General features: G+C 33.5%; 2 long non-coding RNA genes across 2 annotated transcripts; one reads left to right on the top strand and one right to left on the bottom strand.

Moving 5' to 3' along the window:
• Nucleotides 1-207: 207 nt before the first annotated feature.
• On the bottom strand, nucleotides 208-3,453 carry LOC149795877 (uncharacterized). Its single transcript, XR_016422439.1, has 3 exons — nucleotides 3,125-3,453; nucleotides 2,340-2,435; nucleotides 208-413 (listed from the first exon to the last, which is right to left on the bottom strand). It is a non-coding gene; the product is annotated as an uncharacterized LOC149795877 (long non-coding RNA).
• Nucleotides 3,454-3,630: 177 nt separating this feature from the next.
• Nucleotides 3,631-6,454, top strand: LOC149795878 (uncharacterized). The gene is made up of 3 exons (XR_016422440.1): nucleotides 3,631-3,889; nucleotides 4,513-4,609; nucleotides 5,468-6,454. It is a non-coding gene; the product is annotated as an uncharacterized LOC149795878 (long non-coding RNA).
• The last annotated feature ends 5,806 nt before the right edge of the window (nucleotides 6,455-12,260 follow it).

Consider the following 12,260-nt stretch of genomic DNA (forward strand, 5'->3'; position numbering starts at 1 on the left):
GTAGCTTAATAGGTTGTGCACTAGTATTCAGTAGACAACATGGCTTAAGTTGTCATAAATATCGCTACACTTCTACTGGTGTGTCATAAAATCCAGATTACTGGCTCCTTAACATCATCCGAGTTTCTAAAAATATGTTCTCTTACTCTAGTTATAGTTTGAATTTATTCTGAAGCAATCTTAACAACAAAATAACAGAAATTCACGTTAATTTCTATCTCAATTTTAATTAAAAAAATTTAAAATATTTTTTTTTACACGTGTTGTTTCATAGTTCATTCACCACATTTCTTATTTTTCTGTTGTCACCACTGGAGTCTGTGGAAGTGATGGTACTCTTGATGGTTTAACCAAATCGCAAAGCTTCTGTCTCACCATCACCTCCCCAATGTTATACTTCTCCTTCATGATTTCTGAAATACAAATCATTGTATATTAATGAATAGAATCAAGCAAGATTTCAAATTTATTTCAATCCCATATATATATATATATATATATAGAGAGAGAGAGAGAGAGAGAGAGAGAGAGAGAGAGAGAGAGAGAATGAGTTATGCCTGAAACATTTCATGCAATTACAGTACTTTTACAATCCCTGAGGTTGGTAATTGTAATGAGGCACTTGGCTTGATGACTAATTTGATAGGCTTAAAAACCTGTGGTTTCCATCACAAATTAAACTGGCTACCTAACTGCTCCCGTGGCCTAAGTCTAAGTGGTTAGAGCGCTGCTACGGGTGTGACAGGTCACAGGTTTGAACCCTTAACTGAGTCATACCAAAGACTTATTAAAAGAATGGTACTATTAGCTGCCTTGCCTGGTGCTCAGCATTAACCCTTTACCTCATGCAAGCGTCTTTTGATGCCTCTACTCCATTCACATGGAAGCGCCTTTTGATGCCTGCTGTAAACATCAGCCATTTTAAGCTGGTTCTCATAGCGCCACCTTCGGGGAAAACCCCCATTTAGATACTACATTCATTTCTGTGAATGACAATTACATCAGATCACGTGGTCACTGTTTATGCCCTGGTCGATATCTGCTATTTAAAGTAACTGGGTCATAATCTCCACTCTCCAAAATGGAGGTCGCGGATTTCATTCAGTACTTACGAAGTTTTCACGATTAGAATCAGAACTACGAAAGATTCAATAATTTAGGCAAAGGCTCTGATATTGATGCAGACAGCAATTAGTTTTCATAAATTATCAAATTCAGATGACTTAGTAATGTAGATGCAGACGACAAATTGTAAATTTCAAGTATGAGAAATGGCAGCTATGATTGGTCACGCGGTCTCACTGACATGACGGTGAATGAGTCCTCTCAAGATTTTAAAGCACGTAAAAAATTCTTCAGTAAAAAATAATTACGCAGCTATAACAATCAGACTTTCAATCTTAAATTTGTCCACACATAATAGATGTGTACCAAAAATGTAAAATGGTTACAATTGCTGTTTAACATAAAATACACTACATTGCTTAACAGTTAACAGGCAGGCCTATGCGTATGGAGTTGAATAGGTAACAGGTGCTCTATTTAATGCATGCTGCACTTTGTAATTATGCTCTTTAAGGTAAACGGTTAAGAGGTTAGTGTTAGGACTGGTCAACCTGGTGTCAAGATAATGTGAATGGGTGGGAGACATTATGCTACATGTCTGTGGCATGATATCCCAGTGCTAGACATCACTATAAATTGCCACACTGCAGACATCGTAGTGATGTGACTAAACATTTGTTAAAGCTACGCTACTAAACATCTGAATCCTGCACACACAAACTGGCTACCATAGACATGCAGTTGTGATTATACCGTTTAAACTGAAAGTAGATTTACATTGTCCATTTGAATATTGCCTGTCTACACTATGTTTCAAGTAGTAGTTGTGTATACGTTTAAATTTCATAATAATGTTCCAGCCTTAGTTCATAAAAAAGTTTTGTTACAATTTGGCATATATTTTGTCATAGGTTAACAAAGTTTAAAACGCATGGTTAATAATTTCAAATATACCATAATTTATTTGAATTCTGGGCTGGTCTTGGAGAGGTGGCCTTGTGTGTGCTTATTATTGGCTCTTGCCCCAGTTAGTGTCTTGCCAATATATTCACCAGAGCTGTACAGCATTCTGAATATTTATTTAGCAGCTTTGTTAAAATCCAAAATTTGACATATTTCTGCCTCATGCTGGGTGTGAAAAAAAATTTAATCCAAATTTTCACCATGATGATTCATATGCACTAAGTTTCTGATATATTTATTTATCTACATACACAACTCCAGGTTACAGCTAATGTTCTAGACATTTGAATTTGAAACAAATGTGGTATTACCTCTTGCTTGCTTAATTCAAAATTAAAAGATCGAAGAATTTCAATGAAGCTGTCGCCATCAAGTTGTTTACATAACTGTGCCTTGCCACTTTTTTTCTGAAATTAAAGGACACAAACTAAACAAGTATTTTTGGTGAGGAAAATTGATAATCATTTCCAACAGTTTACAACTGTACATTCTTATTAATTATACAATAAGTTACTATTAAATATTACTGAAATGGCTGAATATAAATTGGATAGACAGAAACAAGCCATAATCTGAATTGAAGATTAATTGGAAAAGAGATCTACCGGTATATTTCCGAGTCACAGTCTAAAATTAATTAAAACAAATATAACTTATTGCTACAAATAGCACACTGTCTGGAAAATAATAACGAAAATGTAAAAAATACAAATACCAGTCAGATCATTAATAATATCAAGGGTGAATAAAATTTAAATGAAATTTACAATTTGGAAATGTATATTCGCAAGGCCGGCACGTACCAACTTGTTTGAAAGACAGACACGAGATGACTGGTCATTGTGCATTAGGATAAGTAAAAAATGTTGCCAATTATGTAAACAAAGCTTAAAACATAACACATACCTTTCAATATCCTTACAAGTTTGACGTTTAATTTATCAGTCTTCAAACAGCATAAAATAAAGAAATTGTTCCATAGGATATATTTCGTAATAGCTTTCCGTAAATTTACGTCACGCGAAGTCTTTCGCAGCTAAGGTACTTGGCGGCCGTGCAAATAATTTTGCTACAACTGGACTGAGTAATGACTTACCTGCTATTTTCGCAATAATACACTCATGGTATCTCTTGAATCCACGACAAACCGCCATCACTTTCTCTCCCGTGAGATATTCCTTCATTTCTTTTCGTGGCGAATGTACATCAGCCATATAGATTATGCCTCCCTGAATGGGACGATCATTCACCCATATAACCAGTGATATTTCTGGTTCAGTGGTCATCTTAAAATCCTGGGATATTTTATATTTTACAATTTCAATGACACTCCAATCGAAAATTGCGCCCAAATTCTAGACTGGTTATCCAAAGCGTTTTACGGTGCCAAATTTGGAACCAAACGTTACAGAAACGTTTTTTTTTTTTTTTTTTTTTTTTACTTTTTACAGAAAATTTGGTTCTAACGCATGAAATCGAAATATGCCGGCTTTTTCAATGTAGTAATTGGTTAAAAAAAAATAAGTTCATAATTTTATATCCCATCATAGTCAGCTTCATCAGCCATCATCATACGGAACAACCTCGGCTATTTCTGCGTGACAAAAACGTGACTCCGATACGTGAAGGCGAATACTTGACAGAAAAATCAGACATTTTGTTCTCTTTTGATTTATGATTTATCTAAAGAGTTAATATCTATACATCGGATAACAACGCCGTGATTTGGATATGTTGGGGAATGATTGGTTTACATTAAAGTGGTTTTAGAAGACAAAGTTTACGACCAAGAGGCAATATTGTGTCGAGGTGTGGAACACAAATGGAAAGACAACACAAATTGGACACCCAAATATTATAGGTGAGTATGAAATAAACGGAGTCTCGACTTTATCTCGTTTGCCCAAGTATAAACTGACTATATGATTAACCGCCCAACACTGTATATGTATTACTGATAATTAAATTGTAAGCAAGTATTTCAATAAATGTGAAAAGATATACAAGGTCAAAAACAAGTTTCCTTTTGCACCAGTTTTAAAATAAGAGTAGGTATTTTTGTTGTTCAGTATATATGTATATATAACTTTCAAAGCAACCTAATTTGTGGAATTTTATTTTAACAGCCATAACCTTGTAATTGTCAGTCTTGGAAATGTTAACTCCAGTGATACATGTAAGCCCAAACAGGGACTGCTCTGGTATTATGATAAAATTGTGAATTTCTTGAGTATTTGTAGATCTAGTCCAAAAAGGTCTTTAGGTTACTGCTAAATTTTCAGACTGCTACATATATAAGTAAAATCATAACTTCAGTAACTTAAGTCCTGGAAAAAGAAATTTTGAAAAATTTCACATTAATCTTAGCAAGATTAAAATATACACAAGTTTTACCATGAAGATGATTTTTGAACGATATGTTAATGTTTTAATCAGTCTGACTGTACAGTCTGTAAACGTTTTAATGCTGTTTGTGTATTACAGGTACTGGTGTTCAGGACAAAATATATAAGCAATCTGAAGTTAATTCCACAAAGTCCATTCCTAAAAGCACCATGTACTGGAGGAAGAGAAAACAATGGTAATTCCAGGAGTAATAGAGAGCTTTTTTACATTTTAAATAATGTCTGCAGCTGTCTCCCACAACAGTGTTTATTTGTGTGAAGATAAGCATTATTCTTTATACATTTGTTCTTACCTAGTACATTCACAGCTTAACATGGCTCATATCTTAAACACAGTTTCATTACCATATCAATAATTTAAGGAATAAACAAATTTCACTATACAACACTAAGTGGAATTTTCAGAGTCCAACAAATTCTGAGTATATGGTGAAATCGTTCAGTATTTACAGACAGAATATTCAGTGTACGTGTTTGAACAGAACATTCACTCTGTATGGGTTATCCAACACACCATACACAATATATGCACAATGTACACCATATTTAACCAAATCAGCCAATTACAGAAATTCCAGGAAATATCTGATCAGGATTGATTCTTGCAGAACAAGATATAATAATTTATTGTTATGCATTGTCATACTTCAGTTTTTAATTATTTAAAATGTTAAATATAATTTTTACTTTCATTTTTCTTATAGTGCCCTAAAACGTTATGAAACTTGAAATGTTTTTCTGAAAACATCACATACATTTATGAAGTGTATGTTGTATCACATGTACTTTGTATGATTGAGTACATTATTGTGTATCAGTTACTTGTCATTTACATGCATTCATTGTGTATCATATTTGCATTACCCATGTTTAAATTATGCATGCATTAACATTGGATTTGTCAAACTAAACTACTGTAACAGTGTAATATTAACTGTACATATTCAATTCCCACAACAAAACAGTAATGTTTGAATGTTAAGATTTTAATATGAATTATACATGTTCACTAAAATTTGTATTTCTCATTACAGTGTTGTTGATCTAGGTGAATCCAGTTCTGTTGGTCTTGGATATTATGAAATTGGTGACTGTACGTAATACTAATCTTCAAATATAATGAGAATATCAACAGATGAACCAACTAGATATGGTGACATTGACATGAGTTTTTCATCTGACTCAGAAGAAAGTATAGAGTTTTAATCAAGTTCAGACGATGAACAGTATCATCAGGTGAATGAAGCAACTCAGTCTTACCCATCCCATGTCACAGATCCCCCATTTTATGTCATAGCCCCATAACAAGATATATATTGTAGTGAAATCACAAAGTCTGAACATGTTATTGTCCTTGGGGCTTTGCCAACAAGACATAATTTGTCAGATGCTAAATATGTGACTTTTTGGACTTAATTCAGTTGCATCTTCCTTCAGCAAACACAGGATTGACAATTGTCAAAGATTTGAAGGAAAAATGTGAATTCAGTAAGGAGGATCTCAAATAGAATTTTTATTGTGAGATCTGCGAAAAATTGTACTCCGATAAAGAAGAAATGTGTGAAACTGGGGGCTGTACAGGTGTACATAACTAATAATTATGAGCAAACATCTCTTTGGAATGAAGTTGGCTCTGACAAGAAAGAAGACTTCCTTTCATCATCAAAACTAGGATCAAGTGTCTTCGAGAACCTATTATTGTTGTTGAAATTGGAAATGCCATTTATGGTACTGTTCTCCCCAATCATCATGAAAAGGACTAAAATGGCTCTCACCATTGCACAGCAGAATTTCATACTTATACACTGTAGTGTCAAGCTCAAGTGGTGAACAGATTTGGACATATTTATGATTTTATATGCACCAGATATTTTCTGGTCAGGATTTAACTAATTTTTCAGGATATCTTTTCATACATGTATAGTTTGTGTTACACCAACATTTTTGTATAGTGATGTTCTTTTGATAATGAACATTTAATTACATATGTGGTACATACAATAAATGATGTACTACTTCAACACTTGTAGTTTGTTTTTTTAAAGCAGGGGTCAAGTGTGTGTGTGTGTATGGTTTAGTTTGTTTATTTGACTTGTGTCCTCTATTTCTCAGTATATATTTATCATAGGTTTGAAATAATAGTTTAGTTTCAAGTTCAAAAATCTGTGTTACAGCGCAGTTTAGTCATGATTGCTCTTTCTTTAGGTAATTCAAAATAATTCTTTGTACCAATCTTGAAAATTGACTAAGTTCTTTTCCAGGGTTTTCCATGCTGAAATTTATCCAAAAAATTCTAAGTCTAAACTGTCCATGCTTTTCCAGGGTTTTCCATGCTGAAAAAAATTCAGAGTCCAAAATGTCCATCATTTTCCAGGGTTTTCCATGCTGAAAAAAATCAAAGTCCAAAATGTCCATCGTTTTCCATGCTGAAAAATTTCAAAGTCCAAAATGTCCAGCATTTTCCAGGCATGTCCAGCATTTTCCATGCACAATGTCCAGGGTTTCCATGCTAAATTCTGCAGAATATTTCATTTTTCCATCGTTTTCCAGGGTTTTCCATGTTTTTCCATCGTATTCCATCCTTTTCTAGAGTATACGATGGATTAAAGTACAGCCAGGCGAGCAAAAACAGACTTACTCCAGAAACACTCATAGAAGATATAATACAAGGTATCTTTCTGCCCATGTCTGTGCATTTGTTAATTAAAGTCAGTTTTTGATTTTGTGAACCAGTCTCTGTCTATACAGTTGCAGCAAGTTATCAGTCATGTTGGGTTAGGCTCTTGGAAAGAATAGTTTAGATAACTGGAGAGGCCTAAATATTCAGTGTGTGCTGCACTTTGCAGTTAACACATTAACTATTTTGTCAGAGGTTTATGATCCTTGCATTTCTCAAATACTGTAACATGTAAGTCATCCAAAGAAGTTCTAACCTACAGGTAAACGGTTGAGCACTTTGATGAAAAGTTTAGCTTAATAATTAAAGGAAATTAAAAAAAAAAATCTGTGATATGCTGTGAAGGACATACTGTAATTTCTCTTAGTGTTTGGACACTGTTTGTTTAAAGACAATTTGTTTTGTTTTTTGTTGGTCAAACTCATATTCTTATGCTTAATAATGTCTGGTCATCATTTTAAAGAGGTTTAGTTATGTAAATATGTTTTTGGACACAAAAGCAGCTCTTCATTAATAAAACAAGATAGACCAGCATTGCTTTAGAAAGTTGGGGATTAGTTTGTAATTGCAGATATTCTTGCTACGTTATACAGATGATCCAGAATTTATGAAAATTAGGAAAACCATATGTCACTATTCATCAGCTATCTAACCTTTATATGACGAATATCATCTGTTTAAAACTAAATTACATACCTGTTGATACTGTGGTTAAAACAGTCTCAAATGTAAAGGCATTAGAAGACTGTCATTCTTTATTAAAAGAGATAAGCATTAAAGTGAGTAAGAACTGAGGGGTTATTTTGGAGGCAAAAACTAACTAAACCATTATACTGTATTTTTCTTTTGAGATGAAAGTTCTTTAATTTTTCAGTTCTTGGAGAATGATGTTATGTGGATTGAGTGGAATCTCTTAGTTTTGCATAAGGCATTGAACAAGGTTTATTTCATCAACAGGGCCCGTATATTCATATTGTAACTGTAGAATGTTTGGATTTATTTTTTGATTGTTCTAATCAGATATAAGTATACTTTCTCCCATCCAGATCAAAATTTTTCCTTTGTTTGACACTTCATTGAAACTAGGAATGGTTGATGTCTCTACATTTATGATGTTGGATTTTTGAGTCTTTGGTGTATCAGAGATAATGGCAGCCCACTACATGGGGAGTTATATATATTGGAATGTTCCTACTGCCATTTTCTGTTTGCTGTATGTGTCATATTGGGTGTGACATTTCTGTAGAAATTTTGGTTCAGTTGATGTAATGTTGAATGTTAGGCATACATCTGATACAAAAAAGTGTTTTTGTTTTGGCCTTGACAGTTTTCTGAATAATAAAGCTCCTTCCCCCCATTTTTCACAACAAACTTTCAAAACTTTTTAAATGCACGATATAATTTCTGTTAGATATACTCTCCATATGAAATTGCTAGACAAGAATATTTACAAACTATTCTGCTGACAAAAAGGAGCTTGCAGACTCATTTTAGATAGTGATGAACAAATCCCAAGTGCAATGAATGATATTAAAATGTTAACAGTGAATGGACATTTTGGGAAAGGCTAGACTTATGAACAAAAAGTTTCAACAATATATGAACCCATTAAATCTCGGTGAAGTCTTTCGTTCCAGTAAACAAGGCAACACTCCCATTTAAGATAAATTTCAGCTAACTATCTTTCATTCTAAAACCAAGTAAAGAACTCTTTAAAAAAAGTTTTCAGTTGTCAGGATCACTAATTTTGGAACAGAATCCCAAGGCAGTTAAAGAAAGTACAAATATAAATGCATTTAATTATAATCTAGTTCAATGTATGAAAAGTGGAACCTGTGTGATTTAACAAATACATTACAACTTAAAGTATAAATTCACTAACCTTCCACTTTGTTGTCTGACTACTTTTGTACTCTATATACACAGTGTTCCTAGTTGTACTCTATATACAGTGTTCCTAGTTGTACTCTATATACAGTGTTCCTACTTGTACTCTATATACATGATGTTCCTAGTTGTACTCTATATACATTGTTCCCAGTTGTACTCTATATACACAGTGTTCCTAGTTGTACTCTATATACACAGTGTTCCTAGTTGTACTCTGTATACACGGTGTTCCTGGTTGTACTCTATATACACGGTGTTCCTAGTTGTACTCTATATACACGGTGTTCCTGGTTGTACTCTATATACACGGTGTTCCTAGTTGTACTCTATATACACGGTATTCCTGGTTGTACTCTATATACATGGTGTTCCTGGTTGTACTCTATATACATGGTGTTCCTAGTTGTACTCTATATACACGGTGTTCCTGGTTGTACTCTATATACACGGTGTTCCTGGTTGTACTCTATATACACGGTGTTCCTAGTTGTACTCTATATACACGGTGTTCCTGGTTGTACTCTATATACACGGTGTTCCTGGTTGTACCCTATATACACGGTGTTCCTAGTTGTACTCTATATACATGGTGTTCCTGGTTGTACTCTATATACACGGTGTTCCTGGTTGTACTCTATATACACGGTGTTCCTAGTTGGAGCATGTAAAATCTTCTCTTTATTATGTCCATATATAAATATAATTTATTATCAATGCTTGTGTGTGTGTGTGTGTCTGTGTGTGTGTGACTTTGAATATGTACTTTGTAATCAGAGGGCCACAACATGGATTAGTTCCTTGCATCTAATTGTGTCACCCTTTTTAAATAAAGTCATTATTATTATTATCCAAATTTCCAACATTGTAATATGTAAGGTTAAAAGTGATTCTAAATCTTTTTTATCATAGTGGCTCACTTGAAACTTTTCAGTGTTGTAAGGACCCCTTGTAAATCAAAGCAAGCTGACACAAATTAACCATGATGATTGTTCTTTGTATTTAATTTTCTTTGCTCTGCTTATTTCTTTGTTCCCAATTTAGAATGCTTGTATAAAGTGCATATATTGCTCTGATCCTTAACATGGTGATGAAATCCCAAATTTTGTAAACAGAAGCTCAGAATGAGTTAGAAATACCTTTGAATTATCATTTGTTGACTAGAGACCCCCACCTCAAATTTGTTATTGAACCTCTTTGATTGGGTTTTAGTCAACCTGACTCACAGTACTGATGCTAACTGGATTTGTGACTCTCAGTCTTGTACCCCTATTGGATACACTGATCTGTACATCTTTTGTACTTTAAGGTCAGGGGATAAATATATTTTATTGGGGAACTGACCTCTGTTATACATCTTTAACAGTCACTTTCTTTTATACATCTGTACCAATTACTTTTCTGTTATATATATGTACCAATCACTTTCTCTGTTATACATCTGTACCAATCACTTTCTCTGTTATACATCTATACCAATCACTTTCTCTGTTATACATCTGTACCAATCCCTTTCTCTGTTATACATCTGTACCAATCACTTTCTCTGTTATACATCTATACCAATCACTTTCTCTGTTATACATCTGTACCAATCACTTTATCTGTTACACATCTGTAGCAATCACTTTCTCTGTTATATATCTGTACCAATCACTTTCTCTGTTATACATCTATACCAATCACTTTCTCTGTTATACATCTGTACCAATCACTTTATCTGTTACACATCTGTAGCAATCACTTTCTCTGTTATATATCTGTACCAATCACTTTCTCTGTTATACATCTGTACCAATGACTTTCTCTGTTACACATCTGTAGCAATCACTTTCTCTGTTATATATCTGTACCAATCACTTTCTCTGTTATACATCTGTACCAATGACTTTCTCTGTTATATATCTGTACCAATCACTTTCTCTGTTATACATCTGTACCAATCCCTTTCTCTGTTATACATCTGTACCAATGACTTTCTCTGTTATACATCTATACCAATCACTTTCTCTGTTATACATCTGTACCAATCACTTTCTCTGTTATACATCACTTTCTCTGTTATACATCTGTAGCAATCACTTTCTCTGTTATACATCTGTACCAATCACTTTCTCTGTTATACATCTATACCAATCACTTTCTCTGTTATACATCTGTACCAATCACTTTATCTGTTACACATCTGTAGCAATCACTTTCTCTGTTATATATCTGTACCAATCACTTTCTCTGTTATACATCTGTACCAATCACTTTCTCTGTTATGCATCTGTACCAATGACTTTCACTGTTATATATCTTTACCAGTCACTTTCTCTGTTACACATCTATGCCAATGACTTTCTCTGTTATACATCTGTGCCAATGAATTTCTCAGTTATACATCTGTACCAGTCACTTTTTCTGTTATACATCTGTACCAATTACTTTCTGTTATACATCTGTACCAGTTATTTTTTCTAATATATATATATATATATATATATATATATATATATATATATATATATCTGTACTATTCTCAGTTATACGTCTGTACCAATGACTTTCTGTTTGCTTCAATACCAATCACTTTCTTGTTATAAATCTGTACCAATCACTTTCTCTGTAATACATCAGTTACACTCACTTTCTCCTTTGTACATCTGTACCAATCACTTTCTATTATACTTCTGTTCCACTCACATTCTCTGTTATATATCTGTACGAATCACTGTCTCTGTTATACATTTATAACAATCACTTTCTCTGTTTTACATCTTTACCAATCACTATACATCTGTTCCAATAACTTTCTGTGTCACAAATTTCAGGTATTTGAAGAGCTGTATAGAAGACTTGTTGGTAAGTGCTGAAATGTAAACTGCCAGCTCTAATTCAAGGTATTGATTTTGGTGTACAAAAATACACTTTGATTCTCACTGTTTGTGATAGGTTCATTTTCCTTCTCATTTTGTGTGCAATTACAGTGAATATATTTGATTATAAAGGAATATTTGCCTTTTTTTTTAATAACTTCAAGATTTGTTTTGTTTGTAAATCCCATTACATAGAAGTTGGCCAGGAAACCATTTCAGAATCTACCTTGCTAACAGTAAACTTCAATAATGTATACTTCAGTCACTCAGTAAGCTGGTATCATTTGAAATATCAATTACTAGGTCCCCATATTTGGTCTTTTTATATATTAATCACCCCATGGGGTCTAGCCTGGTTACTTTGGAAACAATGGCTCATGAAGAGTTGCTAAGTTTGTGCAT

The sequence above is a fragment of the Sinohyriopsis cumingii genome, chromosome 7, assembly GCF_028554795.1.
Source record: "Sinohyriopsis cumingii isolate HCF-2022 chromosome 7, ASM2855479v2, whole genome shotgun sequence".
Taxonomy (NCBI): Eukaryota; Metazoa; Mollusca; class Bivalvia; order Unionida; family Unionidae; genus Sinohyriopsis; species Sinohyriopsis cumingii.